This window comes from Seriola lalandi, unplaced genomic scaffold, assembly GCF_002814215.2.
Source record: "Seriola lalandi dorsalis isolate HSWRI2012SDOR001 ecotype SW California unplaced genomic scaffold, Sedor1 jcf7180002053686, whole genome shotgun sequence".
In the NCBI taxonomy this organism is placed as follows: Eukaryota; Metazoa; Chordata; class Actinopteri; order Carangiformes; family Carangidae; genus Seriola; species Seriola lalandi.
The window spans coordinates 33,470-59,359 of NW_019524239.1; the positions used below are offsets into that span (position 1 = coordinate 33,470).

The following is a 25,890-nucleotide window of genomic DNA, read 5'->3' on the forward strand; positions in this document are numbered from 1 at the left end:
CACACACACACACACACACACACACACACACACACACACACACACACAAATGTGAATGATTTGCAAATCTTTATCTCTAATATGCTTAAGTATGAGGTTACCCAGTTACATGCAAAAACATGCGATGCATTGTATGACTTTTAGCAGTTTTGTGATTGGCATTTATCTGTAATATCTGTAATAATAATTTTCACTATACAAAAATGCTGAGAAAATGAATTTGATTTTTGTGAAGCTGGCAAATAAGCCAACCACCCTTGCTTTGCTCCATTTCACTCTTCTTATATATGAATTCCAGATTCATATTTAATTAGTAGTTATGGGTTTTACTTAAAATAGTTGACTTTTACCAAAAGAAACCAAGAAGTCCTGATGAAACGACAAAATATGCATAGGCAATCTTACAAAGACAGAGGTGTAGCCAAGAGTACTAACACTCAGTTTCTTTTACTTTGCATTTTTTTGGATGGCAGACATAACAAAACCTAATTGAAAGGTTTACAAACAGTAGGTCACAGTAACCTATTTCACTTACTTGCTGTTTGAAATTGCCTAATATCGTGTCCTCCTGATGATAAGATTTTTGCACAGAACAAACCAATAATCTGACAGTTGTCCTTTGGTCTAATTATCAAAGATGTTCTCATCTGTGTTACAGTAATTGTGTTACTTGTAATTTGCCAGATCCCTATCTGTCATAAATCCATGTTATAACCCTGCACTGGGCTTAGTGATTTTTCAATGTTCAGAAATGTGTAAAGCCTCCCAGTTGCCTAAAATTATTATTAGTGGGCTTAGTTTCCTCACACACACACACACACACACACACACACACACACACACACACACACACACACACACACACAGGGAAAACGGGGGCAGAGATCCATATTAAGAAAGGATATATCCAGCAGCAATCTGTTTTCTTCCATATCTCTCTCTCTCCTTGTTTCTCTCCTCCTGCACCTGCCTCGCCTCTCTCCTCCTGCATTGTTCACCGTACAGGTGCGAGCGAGGCGAACAGCGGCTCGTGCAGCTCCGCCAATTAGGAGCACCGAGCGTGACCACGTGAACAAATCCCGTTGTCTAAATTCCCGTTCAGCGGCGAGCAGCTCGGAGTGAGCGGCAGCGCTGAAAGCCACATTGGGAGGGAAGTAATAACGGAGCGGTGCTCAGGTAAATTGCTTTTTTTTTGTACTGGCTGTTGCTATACTTTTCCTGCCTCCATCCCCTCTCGGCAGCTCTGGTAGGACAGTGTGCGGTTCAGAAGCGGGGACTCTGAGACAGGATGTCTTGGATTACATTTGCCGTCGCTTGCGGGTGACTCTCTGCTCTCCTCCGATCCGCGGACAGGACAAACAGCATCATCGGCTGGTTGCTCTGCCTGCACCGTCTGTGCATTGCAACTCAGCCACTCCGCTCCTCCCTCCCCCCTCTCCCTTTCTCCCCCTTGTCTCTCGCAGGCGCATGAGGCTATTGATAGTTGACAGAAGCCTCGTAATCCCTGGCTGATTTGGCCGACCGGCCACAGCCATTTGCGAAACAAGAATGTTGATTGAACTTTATTTTGCTTGGAGATTTGTTTTAATTGGTAACGCACGCATATATTGACGCCTCGCAGGGGGTGGGGGGAGAGTGTGAGAGGCTTCTTTTGGTGCTGCATGCAGCCAGGCAAGCAGAAGCGAGCTTTTATTGCTGAATTATTTATAAGACTGTCTGGGAGAGAGTAATGCTTCTCTTGGATGGAGAGAGAGTCGTGGTCAAGATGTAGGCTACTCTTTCTAGTCGTGATTTTTTACTTAAATTATGCCTCTTTATTTATTGATTTTTACTTTTTTTTTTTAGGAAATGTGTCCACTTCAAGCTACACGTAGGCTTTGTGCTTCCTTCTATTGTTTAATCAAATCACATTCGTGCTAAAACTATTACAGTGATACATATATCACTGAGAACATATTGAGAACAGTGGTTGAATACATTTACTATGTGAATAATTATGTTATTATATTATATTATTAGCATAGTTTTATTCCACTATGTATATGACATCTTTAGTTTGCTATAGTTACTTTGTAGATTCAGACTATAATACAACATATAATCAACTAATAAATTGTGATCTACACTAATAGATTAGGCTACTGGAAGCTGCCCAGCAGAATCACTATTTATAATGTTAAAATATAGTATGTACTATACTGAAATGGGCCACTCCTTTACTTTTGTTAGGCTTTTTAAAGTATATTTTGATGATAATACTTTCGTTCTTTTAGCTAACAGTTTGAATGCAGGACATGCACTTATAACAGAATGGTATTGTGGTATATGGTGTACTCTTCTTTATTATTTTATTTTAGCCTATTTATTTGTTTATTTATTTTGTCTTGTTTGCGTTAATTTTCCACAAACATGCCCTTTTTGTTTCTCTAAAATCCCTCCTAAGAAGGCTAAGTAAATAAGTAAATAAACATTAATAAATAAACAAATGCAGGTTTTTTTTTTCCCTCCTGTGTTTATGCCTTTTTGCAGCCCCACCACCGGAATGATTCGACCCCGTCTGCGCCTGCGCACTCCTACCATTCATCTCTCTCTCTCTCTCTCTCTCTCTCTCTCTCTCTCTCTCTCTTTCTCTCTCCCGTCTCGTGCAGACAGGAGAAACCAGCAGGCGGCTCCGGGCTCTCTAGCTCGCTCGCGCTCGCTGCCCGGTTGTCAAGGCACTTTGTGACTTCTCCTCGTTGCGGCTGGACGGTGACGGCTCAGATTGGCTCCCTCTCGGATTTTTGCCCGTTTGGATTTCTATATTTTGGTGTCACTGACGGACTCTCAGCTGCGAATTACCAACACTGTAAGTTAGTTGATATTTTCTTTCTTTCTAACGATGTTGTTCCCCCTTTATTTTATTCTTGAGACTGAACCAATGTGTCAGAGAAAAAATAGAGGCAGCAGTTTAAAGCTTATTTATTTTCTGTCGCTTGGTCTTGGTCGACCAACTATTTAATCTTTCTCTCTTTTTGTATTGTTTCGCCACGCGTCCTTGCTTTCGATTTTTTTCAGGGGTAAGAACTAAAAGAGGAACTTTGCACGTGATAAAACGTCAACTTTCTTTTTGTTGTGAGTCGCAGTATTCTCAGTCAGGGTTTGCGGAAGAGGCATGGTGTTAAAGTGAATTATACTGCAAAGAATAATAAGATGAGGAGACCAGACTTGCTGCTTTACCTCATCTCATAGCTCATCTTTCATAGCAGGTGTCTGATAGCCCACTTCCGCACTGCACTGCGAGATATCAATAGTGTGTAAACTCACTGTGCCTAAACATTTTCTCCAACTCTTGCTCAGTTATTCAAGTCCTCGCTAACTGAGTTGTTTGTTTCCTATCCGTAATATGTTTTTGTTGTTTGTTTGTTGCTTTTTCATTCTCCACAAGGCAGTGTTTTGGTGGATCTGAAGTAAGTTGTTGAAGCTGCGTGTTTCATCGCCCAGGTTATTTCCTCTCACAGTACACGCGACCCTCTGTGTTTTTGCGCGCGCGTGGTGTTGTGTTTGCATGCGCGCGTATTCAAGTGAATGGCAGAGGGAGGAAGAAATGCTGAACCGCTCTCTGTTCTTGCTGAACCAGCTTGTTGGCATACCTAAACAAACCTGTTATACTCAACGTAAACTAACACCTTATTTCTCGGTCATGCAACAACTGGAAAGGTCACAACAAGCATATCAGCTTGTCAGTGTACAAAGGTCTTCACGCTTACCTGTGCTGTATCATGCAAAACAGTTCCTCTTGGTGCTGTTAAAACCGATTTTCAGCATTGCTCCATGTCTTGTGTCAAGTGTTTTGACTGCCTGGCTGATTGAACTGCATTTGCCCTTTGCTGTGGTCCAGTGGTTCTCACTGGTCTGTGCTGGTTTATCACTTCTTTAAGCCTGGTGGTCTCCAGGCTTGACTAATGGCCTGTTGCCTTTCGGTTATTTTTGTTTGCTCCACCCTGCTCCACCCTGTTTCATATGTACGAGGTGTCTCTGCTAACACACTTCAGCCACACCTGCCATGGTTGGACAGAAATGTAAGGTGTCTTTGTGTCAATGCCAAGCCCTTCTCCTAGATATAGGCTAATTAATTTATTGACTGGTAACACAGACCTCTTTAGTTGCCGCTTGCTACAGTCATATAAAGCTCTTCTTGTGCTTCCTACTGGGCTTTGTGAATGTATTATATCTTTGCTTTTGGTGTGTGTTTGTGTGTGTGTGTATGTGTGTGTGTGTGTGTGTGTGTGTGTGTGTGTGTGTGTGTGTGTACCTGTATGCTTTAGTGTGTATCCTCCAGGCACCCATGAGCACTTTCGCAGACCCTTTCTCATAAGCACTGACTTGGCAATGAACTCTCCATCAATATCTACGCAATAAGAAGATGAGAAGGAGGGAGAGAGTGAGCTGGTATTGTACGATCACAAAGCACAATCTTTCTTTGTCTCTTTCAGTATTTCTTATTTCTTTCTCTTGTCTCTTCGTTTCTTTTGGCAAATCTTTTCTATTGACATTTGTATATTGTTTTGGCTCGTTTTTGTTTCTTTTCTTTTGGTACACTTTATTTTTATTATGTAGTTTTCTACTTCATTTTCCCTATTCATCTGTGGGTTTGAGGGTGGGTGTTCATAGTTTCTTTTGTGATTTCTTTTATCTTTTTGTTTTTCATCTTTTTTGCATTTGTTCTATTGTTTTTAGACATTATGAAAAAGTAGACATTGAAATGATAAAAACAAAAGCTTATTTCCATTGACTTGGTTCTAAACACCATATAAAGCACAACTGATCAGAGTTATAGGATCTTTTATAAATTGAGGGTTTTTATATTTAGCTTTTGGTGTTTGATTTCCAGGTGATTGAAACACCTACAAAGGATTATGATTGCTTCAGTGGATGGAAGTGGATTGGAAATGAATTTAATTTCCACTAATAACTTACTTGGGGCCCAGGGACCCAGATTAAGGACACATAGAGAACTGACAGCTGGGTACACTGAGCATGGTTGGCAAACACACACTCAAATGCAGACAGTGTAACACACCCACAAACTTGAAAAATCACAATTTTGTCAGCTAAATTATTTAAGTCTACTCCACACTCGCTCAGGTAAACAAACACCATTTTGTTTGTTTTCAAGTCAAGTCCAGTCAGTTTCATTTATACAGCTTCAAATCATACATTTGCCTCACAGGGCTTTACAGTCTGTACAGCATAACACCCTCCATCCTCGGATCCTGAATTCTTGATTCTGAAAACTCCCAATGTTTTACAAGAAAAAAAGAGGACGCCTCAGGAAAAGCATCAGTTCTCTTCTAAAATTCAAAATGTCTGTTCTCTATGATTTTTCACTCCTTAGTTTCTCCTCTTCCTCTTGTCTGTCTGATGTCATCTCTGTATGTATAGCCAGTTGTGCTCTTTTTTTTTTCCATCCACGTGTGTGTGCAGTGTCTGTTTTATGTACACCTGGGAGCAGTATCGTGGTCCCTCGGCTGCTGGGGTTCTGGTTTGCTTTATGTTATGTTCTTGGTTTAAACAGTTTAGAATCTCAGTGACACACACTCACTTGGAGACAACACACATGTAGCATCATGGGATGTCTCTTTATCCTGCCACTGCTTCTGCAGCGTGTGTGTGTATACCAGTGCCTATCAGCGAAACAGGAATCTGCCCACCAGTTCTCAGATTCTAGCATACAGCAGCACATTTAGAGTCTCATCTGGCAAGGAAATGTAGCACTAATCCAATTGGCTGGAGCTTTAGTAAAAGCTGTCCTAATTGGCTGCAGGCTGCCAAGGTTCCAGTAAGCACAAGAGGGAGTTGGGGAGAGTCCCAGTGGTGCTGTGGTGCAGACTGAACAAAGGGCAGATATCAAGAGTGTGTGCTACTGTTTTGAATATTCCTCCATTTGGCAATAATAAAGGACCCATCTGCACCCTGCTGACTCAGATCCATCCAGCTGACCATATCTCATTTTCAACTGTGTTGTTTGACACACACACATGGAAATACACACATGCAAACACACTCGCCGCCTGCATTCCATCTGCAGGAACAGGAATAGCTTTGTCACACAAACATGTTTGAGGAAACATCTTCCCAACTGGCTAAGGAACAAAGCCATTAACACAGGAATATTGACTGTGTGTGTGTGTGTGTGTGTGTGTGTGTGTGTGTGTGTGTGTGTGTGTGTGTGTGTGTGTGTGTGTGTGTGTGAGTGTGTGTGTGTGTGCGTGTGTGTGCGTGCATTACAAGAGGAAGAGTGGTTCTTTGCAGAGAAAAAAAAATGCTGCTGCCAACAGCCACTGCAGCCGGTCCTGTTTCCTTTCACCTCAGTGTGGAATCCAGGAAGGAAGGACAGAGACAAGACAAGAGAGAGAGAGAGGGAGAGAGACAGACAGTGAGACAGAGAGTGTGAGAGATGGCCATGTAAGGTCTCATGCACCATAGCTTGCACCACTCCACACAAACACTGAACCTGAAATGACTCTTCAAGGTTTGACCTCTCAAGTCACTGTTACGTTGAACTTTTGCTGCGTTACTACGAAACAAAGGCACCCTTCAGCATGAGATGCATTAGGGAATTTACAGAAACAATAGTGAGTTTTCCTGACGAATGGCTTGTTTGTTTTGCATTCACAATTCAAAAATACAATAACTGTCATTGATTAAAGCATTGTATCTGATGAATTAATTTCCCTGAGGGCTTTGATGTTTCAAAATAGGAGTTTTCTTTCCAGTGAAAGGGAGGGCCCTGTCTGTAAACTTATGTTAAAAGAGTTGTAATGCCAGTTACAGTAGCTTGTTATGCAGGTGGCCTTGAAATGTCTTTTGGTTGGCCACTCGTTATAAATCTTTTTCAAGAGATAACTTAAGTTGACCTGTACTTTTTTTTTTACTCTTTGAGGTTGTTTATGCACATTTAATATTTATTATTCATTTTCCATTTATGTGGATTCCTGTGGAGAATTAACCAGTAATGAAATTCATCATTCTATTGGATTCAGACAAAATAATCAATGTTTTGTCTCCTAGCATCTGATTGACATTTGCTAACTTAATTTATTGCTGCAGTTGCGCATACACACACACACACACACATCAAAAACCTCAACACTCATTAGGCTTAATATAGAAGGTTAATTGTGAAATTAATGTAGACGCAAACTGTATACGAAGCTGTTCAATCCATGATACACTGTTTTACACACTGAGTCCAATATTTCTTTAATTAGTCAGGCCAGTGAAGAACAAATGACGTGCAGCAGCGATTTTATTATTTCTGTGGTACACCTAGAATTGAAAATCAAATGTTGATATTTTTTATTATAAGTGAAATGCTCCAAATCTAAAGCACTTAGTGTGGGCTTAAACAGAATCCCTTTTCTGCAAAAAGAGGTGAAGATATTTTTATTGTACTGACACATGAATTGTTTTTTTTTTAACAGTGCAAATCCAAAATCTATAAATGATCTATAAGTGACACACAAGGTTCATTGTGATCAACGACACACCTAATGTGTACACTTGTTCTTTTGGCTGAATGAAGTGTGTTGAATTTTGACAAACCATGAGCCACACGTCTCTCAATTATTTGAGTAGCGGAAGTCCAGTGTCTACACATTCATTTTTAGTGCAGTGGTGGATTGATTACAGTGCAGTTAGCAGTACCACAACAGTTATGTCTACACTAATTGTCTATCATTTAAACAGGCTGATAATACCACAACCTTAACATTATTGATGAGGTAATACAAGTGCAAGGATAGACAGTGGACACAGAACAAGACTGGGAGAATGTACATGGCGTGGGTGGTTGACATGCAGAGGGAAGGAAGACGATGTGTAGGTGGGATTAAGAAGTGGCACAGTGGAGGTTATCACTAACAACTCCAGCTGTCAGAAGCAAATCAAATATTCAAATCCTTCTTTGTTCACATTCAGTTTGTGATCTTTGCAGCTGCCAGGTACTGCATTATCTTATATTGAAGAAATCTGTCTTTTACAGATGCAAAGAAGGGAAGAACTGATCGGTGGATGTGTGAAAGGATGGAATTAGATAAAGGTTAACAGCTTAATTGGGGCATTTACATGTTTGAGGACATACTCAACAACCTGAATTTAGCCAACATGAGCTGACAGTTGAATAAATGGTTTGGTTAGATATGATGGAGGAAATGCTGTTGTTGTTTCACTGTTTTTTACTTTGATTAATTAACAGAACACGATGAAGGTGCAACTCTGTGTACTCATGTATACCCTGACGTGTGGGGTGAAAAAGTGCAGCCACCAATAATGGATTGGGGCTTTAATACATACTCTGTTACATTTTCCTTTCACTGCACCAACCATGTTGTTTTCTTTTCATAATAGTAATGATAATAATAATGAATAATAATATTAATATCAAATTTAGAATAGGCATTTATGTGGCTTTAGCAAAATTATGACATGCACATACATATAGTACATGTGCATGCACAGAAGGATTGAATGGACTGAGTGAAAGGAATATCTTCAGTTTGACAGATATGGGAGGCCCATCTGCTCTATCACTCAACTATGGTGTCATCTCTCTGCTCTGCCTCATAAACAGTCACACACACACATGCACACACACTCTCAGCAACATACTGTATGACACATATCGGGTACACATGTTGATAACCCATTTACACAAACCTGAGCCGATCTCTGAGCTCTCCCTCTCTCACCTTCTCTGCCAGTCACTCATTCAAATGTGCACACATCCATTCCTGCAGACACACACACGCAAGCACACACGCACGCATGCACGCATGCAGCTCTCTTCTCATGTCCCAGCTCTGCTTACTGTGTCAAAAAGAGCTTATATCAGGGAAACCATAGCTTGCCCTCATTCAGACTTCCTGGAAGATCGGGCTATTTATTCAAGCAGACCATGTTTGGACTGGGACTGGAAAGTTGCCAGTTTAAATACCAGTTTGGTTCAACAAATGTGGTTGAACCAAACTACTGTCAAGGTGCAATAGAGCAAAGCGCTCACCTCTATTTGCTCCAACAAGCAGTTGATGACTGTGGTTGTACTGGAAAGCTCTTTATAGGGCTGCAACTAACAACTGTTGTCATTATCTTCATTATCTGTCATTATCAGGCTTTATATTTTATTTCTATAGAGTAACTTAAACAAAATCAAATCACCATGTCTTAGTCTTAGTCTTAAGTTAAGTTATAGTGAATTATAACAGTTTATACAAAATGAAGAGCTGTTTGTTCTTTACAATGTGATACAAGCTTAATTTGTCACTGTTAAGCCTCTCCATTCATATCTCTTATTAATCCATCAGGAAGAGCAGATGAAGGGTTGTTGGCTTCCCTCTTTGGTAACAAACATGGAAAATACTGCCAGCTCATGTTGTGGGTGTGTAGCGTCTTTTCGTGGTAGTTGTCAGTGCCTTGAAAAACACGATCGAGCTCAATCTGCCTTAATCAGCAATTGACAACAAACTGCATGCAAAATATTGCATGGATCTACTTGTTATTTTAATCCAACGACACATTTGTTTCCCCGATGCAGATATGAAGTAGCCACCTAGCACCGTATTTTCCCTGTCTTTCTGTCATTCATGCCACAAAAGAATCATGGAAAGGAAGATGGCAGGCAAACCAGTAAAGAAGCAGGAAGGAGAGTTTAGTTTCTTTTTAGTTTATGAAAAAAATTTTTTTTAAATTGCCAGTCAGAATATCTTCTTTTTATCGACACGTCTCTGTCAAAGTGTGACAGGAGAGAAAAGCCTGGTCACTCACTCAACCTTAACTGAATACAAATACCGGTTAACAGCAACAGAAGGATCTTTCAAAGCTATACTCTCGCATAGGAGTACTAAAACCTTGTCAAAAAGAAGTGCAGGCAAGTTTGTTTCCATTAGACCAATCTAAATTATGCATTTGTTCTGCTTTGATAGGAACCCATAAGAAAAAGTCTGGGGACCAATTTTGAGAGCTGCATCACAGTTTGAGAACACAGGCAATAGATGGTAATAATAAAAAAAAAAAAAAACATTACATCTGAATTGCATCGCTGCAGAAATGAGGAAAAATTATACTTCACTTTAAAGCAATAAAAAAAAAAAATCTCTCATGATACGTTTGCTTTGTCTGTGGATGTGTGTGCCTGCAAGCAATATTTTCCCTACTACAGTGACCCACTGACCGGTGTTAGCAGATTAATTGCTGCTTTCATGTTAAGCTGTGGCATATCACCCCGTAATTGGTAATGGAGATTATCAGAGAGATGCTGTGTGGGTCTCTGCATGTGTGTGTGTGTGTGTGTGTGTGTGCGTGTGTGTGCGTGTGTGTGTGTGTGTGTGTGTGTGCATGGGGTGTGTGAGATTTCTTTATCTGATTAGGACGTTTATCTAATAAAGTAGGATTTATGGGATTCTGGTCTCTCTCCTCTGTGCACACACCAGCCCACACTGACAGGCATAACAATAACAACAAAACAAAACAAAATGCATATCTGTGTAGAGTTGCATGCCATTGTCAGAACCGCATTGTATATTGCAGTGCCTTTGCACTTAGATAGAAAATGAATGTGACACATATGGGCATGGTTACCTATACGGAACCTCTATTACAAGGCTTAAAACAGGTGAAACAACTTGCAAAAATGGCTACAGATTTCATCCTTAAGTATGTTTAAATACATAATACATACATGATAAAAATTCAAATGAAAGTGATAGTATTGATGGACACAGATATTACTGTAATGCAGACACACATACTTGTGTCTTGTGCCTCATGGCTACTGAGGGGTATCCACCCGTGTTTGTTGTGCTTGCTGAGAGGATGAGGATAAAAAGCAAAAGATGCAACAGAGCAGTGCCCACTGCCACACATGCACACACACACACACACACACACACACACACACACACACACACACACACATACACACATACATGCCTGTGAGCAGGCACACACAGCACTTGCAGGGAAGCTTCCCCATATTTCTCCTGAGATCTTTTGGAGCCACATCATCGTCTCACTCCAGCACACACATCAGTGTCAGCCTGACTTGCATACGTACAGCGACCACTCAGCTTGCTGTAGGTGTCTCTCTGTGTGCGTGTCTGTGTGTGAGTGTGTTGCTGTGAGAAGGAAAAGGAAAGGACCAGAAAGCAAGAGATGTGCATACATGCGAAATGTGTTTGTGTCTTTGCTTGTGTGCATCTCTATGTTTCTGCTTGAATCAATAAGCCATCTGACTGCCTGTTTGTTGTATCTCTACAAACTGTCTGGTGCCCAAAAAAAAATTTTTTTCATCATCACCAGCTCATAGCATACAGCTTGTTCTCATTTTCTGTGTTGTTAGATTAAACACAAGCAGGCAGTGGACAGAAAACAGTCAAAGAGTGAATATCCTGTATTGGATGTTTATTAGAATCGTACATATATCCCTCTCCAGTTCATATTATTAGAATTAATTCCATGTGTCTGTTAGTGTAGGCTACTCAGTGCTAGATGGACATGAGCACTGTCAGAATATGGCATGTGCTACATTTATAACAATGCTGCTCTTACTAATTTACTCATTTACAATAACTCAAGAGTTAGATATAAAAAATAAAACGCACCTTCAGAATTTTACATGGCTATTTGTCTCCAACTTATTATGTTAAATGTAAGTCAGATCTTTTTTTTTTCTTTTTAAATAATGCCTTGTTGTAATATACTGTTTGAATCCATTCATTTCACCATGTCTATCTTTACTCAGTTGATGCGTCTCAATCCTTTTGCACTCAGCTGTGGACTTCGTGTGTAGGTGGGGAGAGTAATACAGTATTACGTACATGAATAAATAAATAATAATGATAATGGTTATATTGAGAAAAGAGCTTTGTAAACATGTAGTCTTTTATGACAACTGTAAAGCGTTTACTTTACTCTACAACCACTTTGCTGTGTAAACTATACCCAGGCTACTGTGGGATGATTCTTATATTGGAACACAGAAATGTTGTGCTGGTCCAGCTCACTGGCGTTTCATCCCCACCTCATTAGAGCTATAGCCCGACAGCTCCCAGACGGCTCTGTCCAAACACAGAAAAACAGCCCAAAACAGAGAAAAACAGTGAAACCACACATCATGCTGGCTCGCACACACAGGGTGCACCTCTGAATGGGAAGTAACTTGACTGGCACTCATTTGTTGGATTAGTGAGAATTGATACATAGACTCAATTCAGAGTTAAACTGAAACTGAATGATACATTATGTTACCATGCAGATGAGCACCAAAGCAAACAAACATCAGAGACTCTTGCGCCATCAGTCACTCTAACCACTTGCAGTAGTTATTCTAGCTTTCAGGCTGAGTGAGTGTGGGCATGACACTGTGGTTATCGAGTGGGCACCTTCCTTCACAAATGAGTCACTGAGTTAAAGACTAAAACACCTCAAGAAGGCTGAAGAGTGTTTCCTGCAATGTCCCTCTCTGTTTCCAGTCCCACAGACTCAGCCACACTGCACTGATGTCATGATCTCAGTGGTTAGAGCCTCTCTTGCAGGAAGCTGCAAAGGCCCGAGAGCGCTGACAGTGAAGGTTTACTCACCTCCTGTTACCAGCTCAGTCTGTGGAACAAGAAGCCGGGCATTGCGAAGTCTGAGAAAAAAAAGGCAGCCAGTGTAGAGATTGCTTAACAGGGATGATGTGATTTAGTTCTGCATTTTGAATGTGCTTTGGGAAACATAACAATACAAAAACTGTGATAGTGAGTCATGCCCTTTAATCAAAGAAAAATGAGCCCTGTGTTGCTTTATAATGTGTTGATCTTGCTTTTTTTTGTAGAAAAAGTTTCTTTCTCTCCCTAAAGTGGAATAATATACTGCACTGTGTTTACAACAAAACCTTGTTATGAAGTCAGCCATCTGGACCTAAATACTGAGGCTGTCAGATACTGTCAAGAAACTTGTTCCACCGCAGAGAAAATTACCTTCCCCCATGTGGTTTCCTGTGAATACTATCCTGTGAGACGAGAGGCTTTCTCTGTCAGGAGTGATGTAATGATATACTTTGAGGTGTAATATATTTTGTACCTCATAACATGGATTATTTGATCAAAATGTGCATTTAATGGGTGCAGAGACTTATCTGCAACGACACTAGCTGCTGGTGAGCCCATATAAGATGAGGTGTTTTGTTTATAGCTCAGTTGTTTTTTTTCGCTCTTTTTGACCAACTTCGATTTGATCCGTTGAACTCTGGAGAACTTTGCTGTATGTTATATTTAGTTGGGGACGTTTGCTCTCCATGGTGCTGAAATTCTGTGTTTCATTCACAAGTGAGTAATGATTATCTGCCTGATAAACAAGATTTTTTGATTAAAGTAAGCCTGCTATTGTTTATATGTATGTGTGCTGTTTTTTGGTTTGGTTTGTTTGGTTTTGCTAGCTTCTCCCTGCTGCTGTAGTGTCACAGTTATTCTCCACAGTTTCAACATAAATACACACATGCCCGTCTTTGTCAGGACTATACTTTCATGTGAAGTGTTGTGCCACTGCGCAGCTGCTACAGCCTTATGTGAATATCCTGTGTTTCATTTACTGTAATTTGCAAGTGTTGTCCCTACATCTCGTGTAGGAGTAATTTATTTATAGTGAGTCATTACTGGAGAGAAAAAGGTTTATTAGAGAAAGAGAAAATGTGTCACCTATAGGCAATTTGCTGTATGTTGGATAAAGCTTTACACACAGTGAATCTTGATATGGATTTTATATATGAGGATGGAGGTCATCTGGTTTGTTGGTGTGAATCTGTAGACCACCTACCCCACCATGCCTGAGACCATCACTCTTATTATGAGCCTCCTTGAATATTAAACTGAAAGCACCAGGGGTCACTTACTGGGTCAATTGATTGGGTCACTGTTTGCTGATTTATAAAGTAATCATTTTAGTAACTGTAAAAGGTGAAGATGTTTTGCAATGACACAGTGCCAAGAGATATTTTGATTAAATTTGTAGATATGTGAATTAATTGATTGTACAGTTGGGTGCGTCCACTTTGAATAAATCAGTGTGTTGTCTATATGAGATTCAATTGCATTTAATGGAGCGTCCACACAACAGAGGCTCATCTTTGAGAAACTGAAATCACATTAAAGCATGAACAAGATAGGAGACGCAGGTAGATGATCTGGTTAATTGGGAATCCATGCCAGGTTTTTATTTCAGCTGGAAGGTCGCCGACTGATGACGAGAAGATGCGGACCACAAAGAGAGAGGAAGCGAGGGACTTTCAGGGCACGTCAGGGGGAAAAGCAAAGTATTAAGCGTGGAAATGGGTTGTCTGAGAAACTTCCCTTTCCCGGCAGAGCCGTTGGCTCATCAGACGGCGGGAAACATCTCCGAGACCTGTCTGTTTCAGGATGCCATAAAGCAAGGCGTGTTACTGCTGAGTGCAATGGAGCGACCCAAACAACCAGCAAACTTGAGAGGCGAGTTTGTTCTATTTAACGAAGATGAAACGCGCATGAAAAAAAGCTCAGCTCGGGCAAGTTGAATGAGCAGCATGCCTTAGCGAGGATGCTCGATGTTTTTGTTTGTTTTCTTATCCTGCAGCTCATTTCTAGGATCAGGGTCTTGATTTGGAGACAGCCCACAATCTTGATTAACGTTAACGAATTATGCATTAGGGTTTGGCTTTATTTGTGTGTCTATTTTTAGTGTGTATTTGTCTGTGTGCGTGTTTAGCACGTTGTGATAATTGGAGAAGGGGGAGGCAGTGAAAGCAGCTCTGTATGAGCTCAGGGGAACAACAGAGCACCCTGGGCTGTAGCAGAGGGGGGCGGGGTCTTCCTCTGCGGAGCAGCTATCACCTGGATGGTAGCCTACTGTATTTTGGTGTGTGATGGCGTTTGGTGATGGCTAAAATAACAAACAACAACAAAAAAACAAAACATGAAAGTGTGATTCTCAGACAGAATGCTCACTTGTGTTCATATAGTCTTTGTCTTTGTCAGAGGGCCGAAGGTGAGGGAGACATCAGTTGTAGTTCACAAGAAAGAGGGACAAAAAAAAATATTTTAAAATGTTTTTTATTCCTTAGATTCTTAAGATTGATGGGTTTTTTTATTATAGGTTATTAAATACCAGGGGACGCATGCAGAACGGTGCAGAAGGTGCTCCATTTAATGAGTAGCACTACAAATGATGTGTGTTTTGTGTTGATGTCAGACTACTGTATTGGGTGTTTATTGGCATAATATTAGTGGCACCCCACCAGGTCTACTGTAGCTGCATTATGTTATGATAGCCACATTCACCTCATGTTCTGTTGTTGCACATGTGAAATACTTTGCATCTCAATCATTTCATTGGTCGATTTACGGGCTGGATGGTATGAATGTAAGTGTGTAAACAGCTTGTCATGACACATATCCACTCATTTCCTCCCAAAGATTGCAGTTATGCAGCAGCCATTTACTATTGTGGCATGTGTATTTGTTCCTGTTGAATTGTTAAATGTGGTACAACACACATATGCAAACAAACATCATTGTTCCTGAAATATATGCTAAATAGGAAGTTACTGTTCCATTTCCTCATAAGGTGAGCCACACTCCCTCCTGTGTAATATAAACCTAATTTTAAACCATGTGGTTATTTCAGCGCTGCTGAATGAGTGAGGCTGTTATCATAGAAGACAGAATAACGTTTTCTTTCTGTGTACTTCCAGCCAGACTTTATCTGTGGATAGTGTCTATGCTGTACTCTTATCTGTGCCTAAAGCTAAGTTCTCTCAGGTAAATGCCCACACACATGTATGCGAGAGTGCTGTAACTGGCTCAGTCAGGTGTGTTCACTTTTCTAAGCAAGTACAAAGTCTCAGTAAGGAAAGAAGATTTTAGGTTTGCTAGCCTCCTTGTCAGTCATTAAATGGCTTTATTGTTTAAATGCTTATATAGACTTTAAACTTTTCGTCAGTGGATTCTAAACAATGTCCAGCATTGTTCTCTGTCAGAAACATACAACAGGCATGTGGCTAAACTGTTGTATGTCGCATGCAGATGTTAAAATGAAAAGGAAAAAAGATATACATGGATGAACATGTGCTGTGCTTGTTGGGCACAGCTTGTAGTGATGTCCCCAGTTAAATGGCTGTGGCTGCTGTAGAGTTACATAGAATTATGATGGACTCATTGTTATTGGGATATATTTGCTCGCAAGAAAGAAAGGTTTATTGTGTTAGTAGTTTGAAAGAAACTTAGAGCTCACTACAAATTGTTTACACACCACAGCCAACACACAACATTTTTCAGTTTTCTGCTGACGCCCACAAAAACACATAGAGGGCTTACAGAAGCCTAGCTGCATAAAGGTCTCTCTCACTGACCCTGAGTGGCTGTTTGCTGTCAAAGATCTACTGTGGCACCACTGTAGTGCAGTGTTGCCTCAACTAAAGGCCCCCACATGACAAGGGTAATATTATATTTTATGTTCATTAGGATACACTACATTTGCTCTTTGGGCTCTGCACCACTGTACCACTGCACCATTAATATATGAGGGAGTTATTTAACCCACACTGTTATAAGTATTTCTGTACTTCCCTTGCATACAGATGTAAACATTACAAATAACCAGCGTCCTGGCACAGGACCAGGTTTGGTCTGTCACCATCACATGTAAACTCCAGTACACAAACACAGGAAGCACAAACACAAATACAGCAAGTGGTTTAGATGCAAAAACACGGAACCCTGAAGGACTGCTGCAGTGCATTACATATGCCGTAGTCAGCTCAGGCTATTTCTGTTGCCCCCTAGTCAGCCAGCCGGCCAAGAAACAGCCTGGCCCATTTTGGACCAGCCCTGCAGGTTAATCCATTTAGACCTGGAGTTCTGAAACATTTTAAGCTCTGGAATCATTTTCAGTAAATGTAGCTCCGTCCAGTTACTTGTACACATTAAAACATACTGATGTTATCACGTGTGGATTCACAGTGGAGACATAGTGTGTAGTTAACAAGAAGGACATTATTAGCAGAAACATGGCAAGTAAAAGGAACAGAGAGGTAAATCTCAGCTGAATTATTCTGCAGGAAGTTTTATTTGCATACTCCTTTTTCTCATTATTGCTTACCTTTGCAAGAAAAAAATGACTATTTCAGTCCAAGAGAAAATACTCAGGTGGGAAATTCCCTATTGCATGAATGCTCCTGTATTAATTTGTCCTCCAGATGTATGGCTGTGGCTAACGCACATGCAGCTGGTGCAGTATGTACAGTAGCCATATAAATAGTTAGTATGCTCACAGCACTTGTCATCAATAAAGGTTTTAATTACCGCTCAGAACTGCTGACCAATGCAAATTGTATGGTTTATGGTTTAGTCTTATAGCTGCTGTGTTGGCAGGGGCAACGGTGAAATCCCAGAAACACAGCAGACCATGAAATATTTGGTTTATGGGATTACATTTCATAGATTAAAAACAGTGAGAGAGAAACTATGAGAGAGCTCCACCATTTCATTTCTGAAAATAGCTATTGGAAAGCATTTAAAATGGTTGGTTTTGTCCAGTTATGTAAACAAATAATCCTTAATCTTCAGATCCCTTTTGAAAAAAATAAATTAAAAGAAAATACTCTTAAATTTAAAGATGGAATGATGCATACACTTACATTCAGTTAATCTGTTTTCAGGTGCTCCACATAGCTATCATGCAATCAAATGAGGTTGCATGGCAGGTACAAGATGAGAGTAGCATAGAATTGATGGGAGAGGAAAGGGTCAAAGGGTGGAGAGGAATGCAAAAGACGTAGAATAATCAAAAGTTAAATGGAGATAAAACATGAAGAATAAAAATCAGTGAAATAGAGGAAAAGTCCAAAGGCAAGAGGGAAACTAAGTAAACTAAAGTAGATGTCAAGTCATCTGAAGGTAATATTATGAGAGCACAATGACATTAAACAGTGATTATTACATAGTAAGATATTCAGGACTGATTTTGTGCCACTGATAATAATACGGGCTGAAGTATAATAACGTGACTTAATACATTCTTCTTATTCCTCCAAGATTATCCGTCAGTTTCACCGTCATTATAATTAGGTAAAGATATGTCAAACTGCTGGGCGATTACATCGTGTATTATTAATAGACAGACTGACTGATGAATTACTCACCAAGTTTTATTCACTCATGTAATTGGTCGTGTGTTATAATTGTGTATTTACATTGGGGAGACAACAAAGGAGAAACGGAGACGGGGTTAATCGCGAGAGAGCAGAGTGTGGGAGAGGGAAGTGTGTGAGATAGTCGAGGCTATGTTTATTAGCAGAGGAAGGAAAGGAGGGTGTAAACAAAGGAGCCAAAGCTGGAGGAAGGGGAGGGGGGATTTGGTGAGGGTGGGGTGTGGAGAACCGACCATTAGAAGGATAGATACTGTAGATGGATGAACAAATGCATGGCATGGATGTGCACAGAGATGCCTCTCAGCTTGAACAGCCTGAAGGTGAGAGAGTCTGACTTCTGCTTCACACTGATTCCACAGACTGAATCAATGCGATACCTCTCCCTCCACTCTCTCTCTCTCTCTCTCTGTGGGAATTCTCTGACCCAGTTAGCTCCTCCACCAGGCAGCAGCAGAGTTATTTTTACATATTAACAGGAGACAATACTTTGTCCTCTGCTCGTCCTCCCCTCATCCGTATGCTTCCTTCCCTTCTTCTCCTCCTCCTCCATCTTAGCTGTTCCCATCCTTTCCCCTCGTACTATCCTGTGCTTCTTCTCCCCGTTTCTATATTTGTCTCTATTGGCTTTGATCCTCCGTCCTCCTTTAGGGACACAGAGATTCATCAACCCCCTGTTTTGTTTGGAACAGCAAGCAGGCTTCATTTTATAGTTTGATAATTTTATTAAACTGCAGCACAGCAAATTGTGGGATCGTTAGCAGAGAGTGGAAATGTCATGAAAACCAATACCTCGGCACCAAGTCGATGCCAAAATTCTGAAAGTGTGACGGTATTTGATGTTCGACAGTACTGTGGGTACCTTAGATGTCATAGGTATTGGAGATCTGATTCCTCTGGGGACTGATGAGGGCAGTATGACAACCCCACAAGTGTTTTAGTCTGACATCAAACATGAAGAGAAGAAGAAGTCAGGCATGGTAAACGACAACAACAACAACAACAGGTGGAATGGCAGCAGGTACAGATGCAGCTATTTCATGCAGAACATCAGGGACAAGTTAAACATGACCTAAAGCCAGGACCCAGTGCCAGAGATTCTTTCAAATGAGAAGAGGAAACACTTTACACTTTATCTAAGACGGGCGTCTGGATCTGTACACAGAATTCAGGATGAGTGAGTTTCATATGGAGGGAGGTGTGTGCATGTTTATGTGTGTTAGCGCGCTGTGTGTGCAGCAGCCTCTGTTGTTTTCAGTTTTTTTGTTGGGGTATCACATTTGGTATTGAGATTTGGGTCGACAGCCATGGCCACAGGCATTGTCCGTCCGTGTGTCCCAGTCTCGTGAACGCGATAGTAACGCCTTGAGGGAATTTCTTGGTACAAACATTCATTCAAAGATGAACTGATTAGATTTTGGTGGGAAAAGGTCAAAGTTCAAGGTCACAATGACTTCACATTCTTGTGAATATGATGTATCAGGAACGCCCCAATCTAGAGGATTTTAGTCCTGGTTGATTTGGTGACACCCGTAGTTACTGGTGGTAACAGCAAATTGCTGTTTAATACTACAGGTCACAGAATTCTGGATGCAGCAAAACAACCTATTGTCGTTTTAATAAAGACACCAGGCAAGAATTGGCTATTTTTCATCATTCTGTGAGCAACCATGATCTGATTTTATGCTGCACACGGCGTGAGTCTGTTAACAGCAGGGCACAGTGAAAGGAGTTGGTTACCTCGCTGGGAAGTTGGAGGTGTGCGGCCTTACGCCTCTAAGAGCTCAATGGTGCTGCTCCTTCTTCCATTAGCGGTAAGTGCTGAGCTCACTGACAAACACATTGCATTTCCTGTGACTACTTGATAATAAAAGTAAATGCATGTTTCACCAGTGAGATTATTTTATGTGAAGCTGCAGCAGTAGGAAATGTTCAATTTCCATTTGCAGCGACTTAATACAGCATTTTTTCCAGGAATGTCACCACAGACACCCAGCTTGTAATTCTAAATATATAAATATTACAATTCTTGAATCATTTGGTCATAGGGTAAATCACTATTGTGTTACCTCATTCGGTGATGGATAGTGATGTAACAGACATTTATTTAAATGAAAATCTTTGAGATTTGACACACCTGAAACTTTCTCTTCTCTTCTCTTCTCTTGTCTTCTCTTCTCTTGTCTTCTCTTCTCTTGTCTTCTCTTCTCTTCTCTTCTCTTCTCTTCTCTTGTCTTTTCTTCTCTCCTCTCCAGAGAGTAAAGGGACAGAGAGTGGCTGCAGGTGTAGACAGGTCATCTATTTGCCTCCTAATGATGATGGATGGCAGGACTGCAGAGAGCGAGAACAGAGAGAAAAAGTGGAGCGATGCAGGGAGATAAAGAAATAGAGTAAGAGAGGACTGTGTTTATATTTGTCTGCAGGCGGGCAGATGGTGAGAGTCTTAGTGATATGTTGATCCTCAAGTGTTTATATCATCCTTGTCATCTACCTGCAGCAAACAAACGCACACATACACAGATACACCTGTGTTGTGTGCTTGCATGGTGACATCTGGCGTAGTGCATTGAGAAGCTCACTTCTGAGACACACACACACACACACTTTTCTGCCCTGTTCACAGAGAGTAGGAGAAGGGCAATCTCTTAGGATGTGCAGCTTCACAAACGGTGCTGCCCTCTGTTTCTGGCATAATGAATTTTCTAAAATCTCTGTGTCCTCTTATTGACAGTGTTTGTGTGCTGAACAGTAAATTCCTGTATACATATATTATCATAATGGGAATCATCAGTGCATAACAAACACACACCCAAAGAGATGGAGGCTATTGACAGACAAGTACAGAAAAGGATTAATTACACCCTTGTTTTCTTCTAATACTGCATGTGATAAGAGCTCTATCAAAAAGAGAATACATATTAGATATTATTAGGAGTAAGGCTGCAAATAACAAATATTGTTATTATTATTTAGTCCATGAACATTTAGAAAATAGAGGGAAAATGCTCATTACAATCTCCAAATGCCCGAAGGGACATTTTTTAATTGCTTCTTTAAAACCTGAAGGTATTAGGTTTATAATAGAATGCAAGTAACGCAACAAATCCTCACACTTAAGAAGCTAATACCTGTCTAGTCAAATTAATGATCTTGTTTACAGATAGTTCCTGATTTCAATCAAAATTTTGCCCATCATTTTATTTATATAAACCTACTTCCGCCTCTGATTTACTTATATTTGACACATTGATAATTCTCAGTTAGGCATCAAAAAGAGTATCATTCTGGTATCAGCACAGAAACTCAGGAAAGTAATGTTCAGCCCTAGTTGTACCAGACAATGTTGAATTAAGAGCACTAATTATGAGTATACTAGTGCTACACTGACTGAGAAATAACTATTGCATTCAGTTCTAGAATTTTTTTTTTTAATGTGTGGATTAAAGGGAGCACAGTCCATCCTCTGCCCCTACAATATACGTCAGGTTGTTGCTCTTAAGATGTGGTTTCGATACTGAATTGGATGAAATGTGTGAGGTCACAAAGCAATCTCTCTGGTTATTTTTCTGACAGACACCACCCCCACCCCCCACCCAACCCCTTTTCTCAGCGCAACTCACCTCTCTGCTATCTCACACGTTCCCGTCTCAGACGTCCAGCAGGGGTATCTGAATGTAAGGTTGCCAGATAGGAAGTGTTAAGACCCCATCTGGTGGGGTTACCACACAGTACACATACATACACGCACATGCACACACACACACACACACTGACACAGTGGTGGAGTCTCACCCTTCCCAAAGTACAGACAAGGAGGCAGGCTGTAGCTATGGCAACCTAGAGAGAAGGGAAATGATTGGGCAAGGCTTGGATTTGTTAAGAGCTTCTGTATGAAGCCTAGGGCGAGACTTAGTCACTGTTTCTCATTTAGTGTTTGTGTGCTCGTGTGTGTTGATACAAGTGTGGGTGAGAGAAATGCAAGGAGTCAACTCTTCCCTGTTCACCTTCCTGCCTTTTTCATGTTCTGCTTTAGTTTTCTGTCAGTTGTCAGGCTGATATGACAGATCTGGGTGAGCGCAGCGTTTACTCGCTGCAGTGTACTCAATAAACCTGGAAAAAGCCCATTGGATGCATACGCGTGCATACCTAATTGAATGAAATGATATACTTCACATGCGAAGCTGCCACGGTGTAGCTGTGACAGCAAATAGACCATATAATAGCCCAATGTTTCACTGGAAGCCAAGCATATGTTCACATTTTGCATTTAGAGGAGAACTCCCAGTTCTGACTCGAGCTTGCGTTGAGAATCTTGATTACAAGTGTGTGTTGTTTTGTACTATTTATCTGTCAGTTAGATGTTTCAGTTTTCCGATTCGTGTCTCCTCCCTGCACTTTGTTGTAGATTTCATGGAATCTGTATCATCATCTGTGTCACAGGCACAGAAAATGTGACTGCACAAACTACGAATCTAGATTTGAAACATCTTTTAGCAAGCTCACATTAGCCTTCTGTGGCTAACTTTGAGACAGGGGTCCCCAAACTTTTTCCTGTGAGGGCCACATAACTTTTCCCTTCTCTGATGGGGGGCCGGGTTCAGTTTGTAACAGAAAAAGTGTGACAATCGCAGGGGTGCCTAAACGTAAAAATGTATTGTTTTCCAGAAAGCCACACATAACCAAATAACCCTTTCCGGGTTCTTCACAGAAAAAAAAGTCAGGAAATAAATAATAACACTATTAATGAAATAAATAATAATAGTTCAGGGGGGCCGGGCCAAATGTGGGGGCGGGCCGTATCCGGCCCGCGGGCCTTAGTTTGGGGACCACTGCTTTGAGACATAGTCAACACTAGCCGTTGCTGCTTTATAGTTTGGCTACACAATATAGCGAGAGCCATAGAAAGCAGTACTGTTGAATATTTTATAATACTGTCAAATGATAAAGATATGTTTTTAAATCTCTAATAAAAATGATGCGTTGTGGCAAAATAAGAAGGATAACATTAAGGCTGCAGCTAACGATTATTTCAATCAATGTGCTGATTATTTTCCTGATTAATCAATTGATCAAAAAAAGCAATCGATGACGGCTTAAGATTGCCTTATGTTGTTTGGTATTGAAAAGATACTCAGTTTATTATCACATAAAAAAAAGCGGCAAGTCCTTATTGTTGAGAAGATAGAACCAATGATTCTTTGGCATGTTTGCCAAAAAAAAAAAAAAAAATTGATTAGTAGTTCATAGTTTCTGCTTGAAAAGAGAATCTCTAACAGTTTTACCACACACACAACTTATGCAAGGCTTCTCATTGCTGTAATTTCTACTGATGCAAAACGGCCTGTCAGATATCGCTGCATCTTGTAAAAATAATGATGTAATATTCTTCTGTATAGCGCAGCCCTGCTTTACAGTTGCTGTCAGCCAAAAATGAGTTGTTCCTATGCTCCATCCTTCCTTGGTGTGTCAAGTTTTGCTCGCACTTCCATACAGTATGTCTTAGTTATACCTCCTATGCTCCTACACCAGTGTCAAAGGCACTGCACCGTCTATAGGGTCCTATGTATGTGTGTGTGTGTGTGTGTGTGTGTGTGTGTGTGTGTGTCTGTATGTGTATTTGTGTAAATCTGTATGTGTGTTCTGTTGCAGAATGGGTTAGTGTTAAAACATTTAAGCTTCTGTTTAGCACTGAATGGAAGCTAATTTGTGAGTGATTTAAAGGGACCTACGCCTAGACATACAAGTGTGCCCACAAACCAGCTGTATGGATAACATAGACAGGGTCTATAGGGATGTTTCAAACAGAGGTTTCTTTGTCGATGTCAGTTCACAACCAGCTACCGGGGCTTGCTGTGTGTGGGTGCACACGCGTGTGTGTGTGTGTGTGTGTGTGTGTACTTTGTGCTTGACTCCATGTGTGAATTGGTGCGTCGTACAGAACAGTGTGTGTGCCTTCTGCGTTCACCAGCTATTAGAGCTCCAGCTGAGAGTCACACCCAAAAGCTTTTCTGGAATAACTGTAACAGAATTAAGGTGGCTGTTCATGTGCCTCAAGGAAAATTTTAGCAAAGCAAAAAGTTGCTGCACCATGATTTTGCTTAGTACAGATGCCATTATCTATGTTTTTACTTCGGTTTTGCAGAACAAAGGAGAGAGCGGAACCCCTTTGATCAATAGTGGAAAGATACATTGCTGAAAAAGCACTACATTGTCTTCCTTTCTAAATAGGAATCATTCCTTTTTTTAATTGGGCTTCGGGCCTTCAGAGAATTCAGGGGTTTTTATTCCACTCTATTGTGTGTATTAACAGTGGTAGCTTTCATAGAAAGTTTCTATAATGTCTCTTGCATCAGACATGCAGTATAGCCTAATCATTTTAAGCCTATTCATTTTTTTATGGGCAATAGAATAGATAAGTGGTTTATTCTCAAACTCAGAATTTATGATTCAATTGAACTGGTCACAAGATCATTTCTTTTTCAAGGAAAGGCTATTTGAACACTTCCCCTTGAGAATAAAGAAATGCAATCAGCAGTAAATTACTCTGCAATGGCTGCATCAGTGTAAGCTTAAATTGCTTTTCTTGTTGAGAGGAAGGAGGGAAAGTAAAGCTTCCTGACCAACAACAGGCTGTCTCATCTTCCCGTCTCGCTTTCCCTCCCATGTTTCTTCTCCCGACCTCATGCTCTACTGTATACTTCCTTCACTACACATTAGACTTGTACCAGCGTCTTCATTTCCCACCCTCTATCATTCTGCTCCCCTGCTGTATTCTGTAGCCTGTACCCTGCTGTGCCTCTGGAAGGGACGCAAACATGGATATCTTTGCTATACAAACCGGGTCTTTATTTATTCAAACCTACTCTTAATCCCTCTATCTCTTTTTCATTCATATATTCTTGTGGTCTTCACCTCTCACCCACCACTCACACTCCATCCAGCTGCAACCTTTGTCTCCCTTCACCCTCTAGTCGTTTCCTGATTGGAATTCCAAAGCCAAGGCTAAGTCAGTGGAGATGTATGGGCCAGCGTGTCTCATATACTGAGGAAATATAGAAGCAGAGAACCAATTCCAGGGCTTCCTCCATGGTGTATGTGCCATGCATGTGTATGTGTGTGTGTGAGTGTATGGGTGTGTGCGTCCGTGCTAGTAAAAAGGTGTGCATTTGTAGGTTTAGAGAAGGACCCCCCCCCCCCCACCCAAGGGGTTTTCTGTGTACTGCAATCTCTCTGTGTAGAATTTGTAGTTGTGTGTCTGTATAAGTTTTATATCTGTGACTTTTTGAATTACCTGGTTACCTGCATCTTGGGCAAGAAAATGCACAAACTCTAGTACGTACACACACACACACACACACACATACACACACAAACGTGTACAAATTGTCCTGTATGTTTTCTGAAGGCATTCTCCCGAATGTGTGTATGCAAGAGCATCACTGTAATGAAAATGATTTATAACGGAGATTATCTGGATTAGGATTGCATGTAATATTTTTAAATTGGGAACGAGGTTAGGGATACTCTGTCACATCATAATTACTATTAGAGTGTATGAATATTGAAAAGGGATTGTCATTTTAATTTTATTTCACAAATTGAATAGCGAAACAAATTTAGAAATAAATGAAATGGTCTATTATGTTTTGATGAGAGCACACTGGTGTTTCACAGTGGGATCAACTAATGTGCTTCCA

The 25,890-nt window shown here is 40.7% G+C and overlaps 1 protein-coding gene across 2 annotated transcripts in view; it reads left to right on the forward strand.

Annotated features, from left to right (window-relative positions):
- The first annotated feature begins 2,654 nt into the window (after nucleotides 1–2,654).
- strbp (spermatid perinuclear RNA binding protein) overlaps nucleotides 2,655–25,890 on the forward strand; it is an 85,428-nt gene continuing 62,192 nt past the window's right edge. The window contains exon 1 of one of the 2 annotated variants that reach the window (XM_023401493.2): nucleotides 2,655–2,845. The gene's annotated coding sequence lies outside the window, so the exon portion shown is untranslated. The remainder of the gene's footprint in view (nucleotides 2,846–25,890) is intronic. The other variant, XM_023401495.2, reaches the window with a different exon arrangement.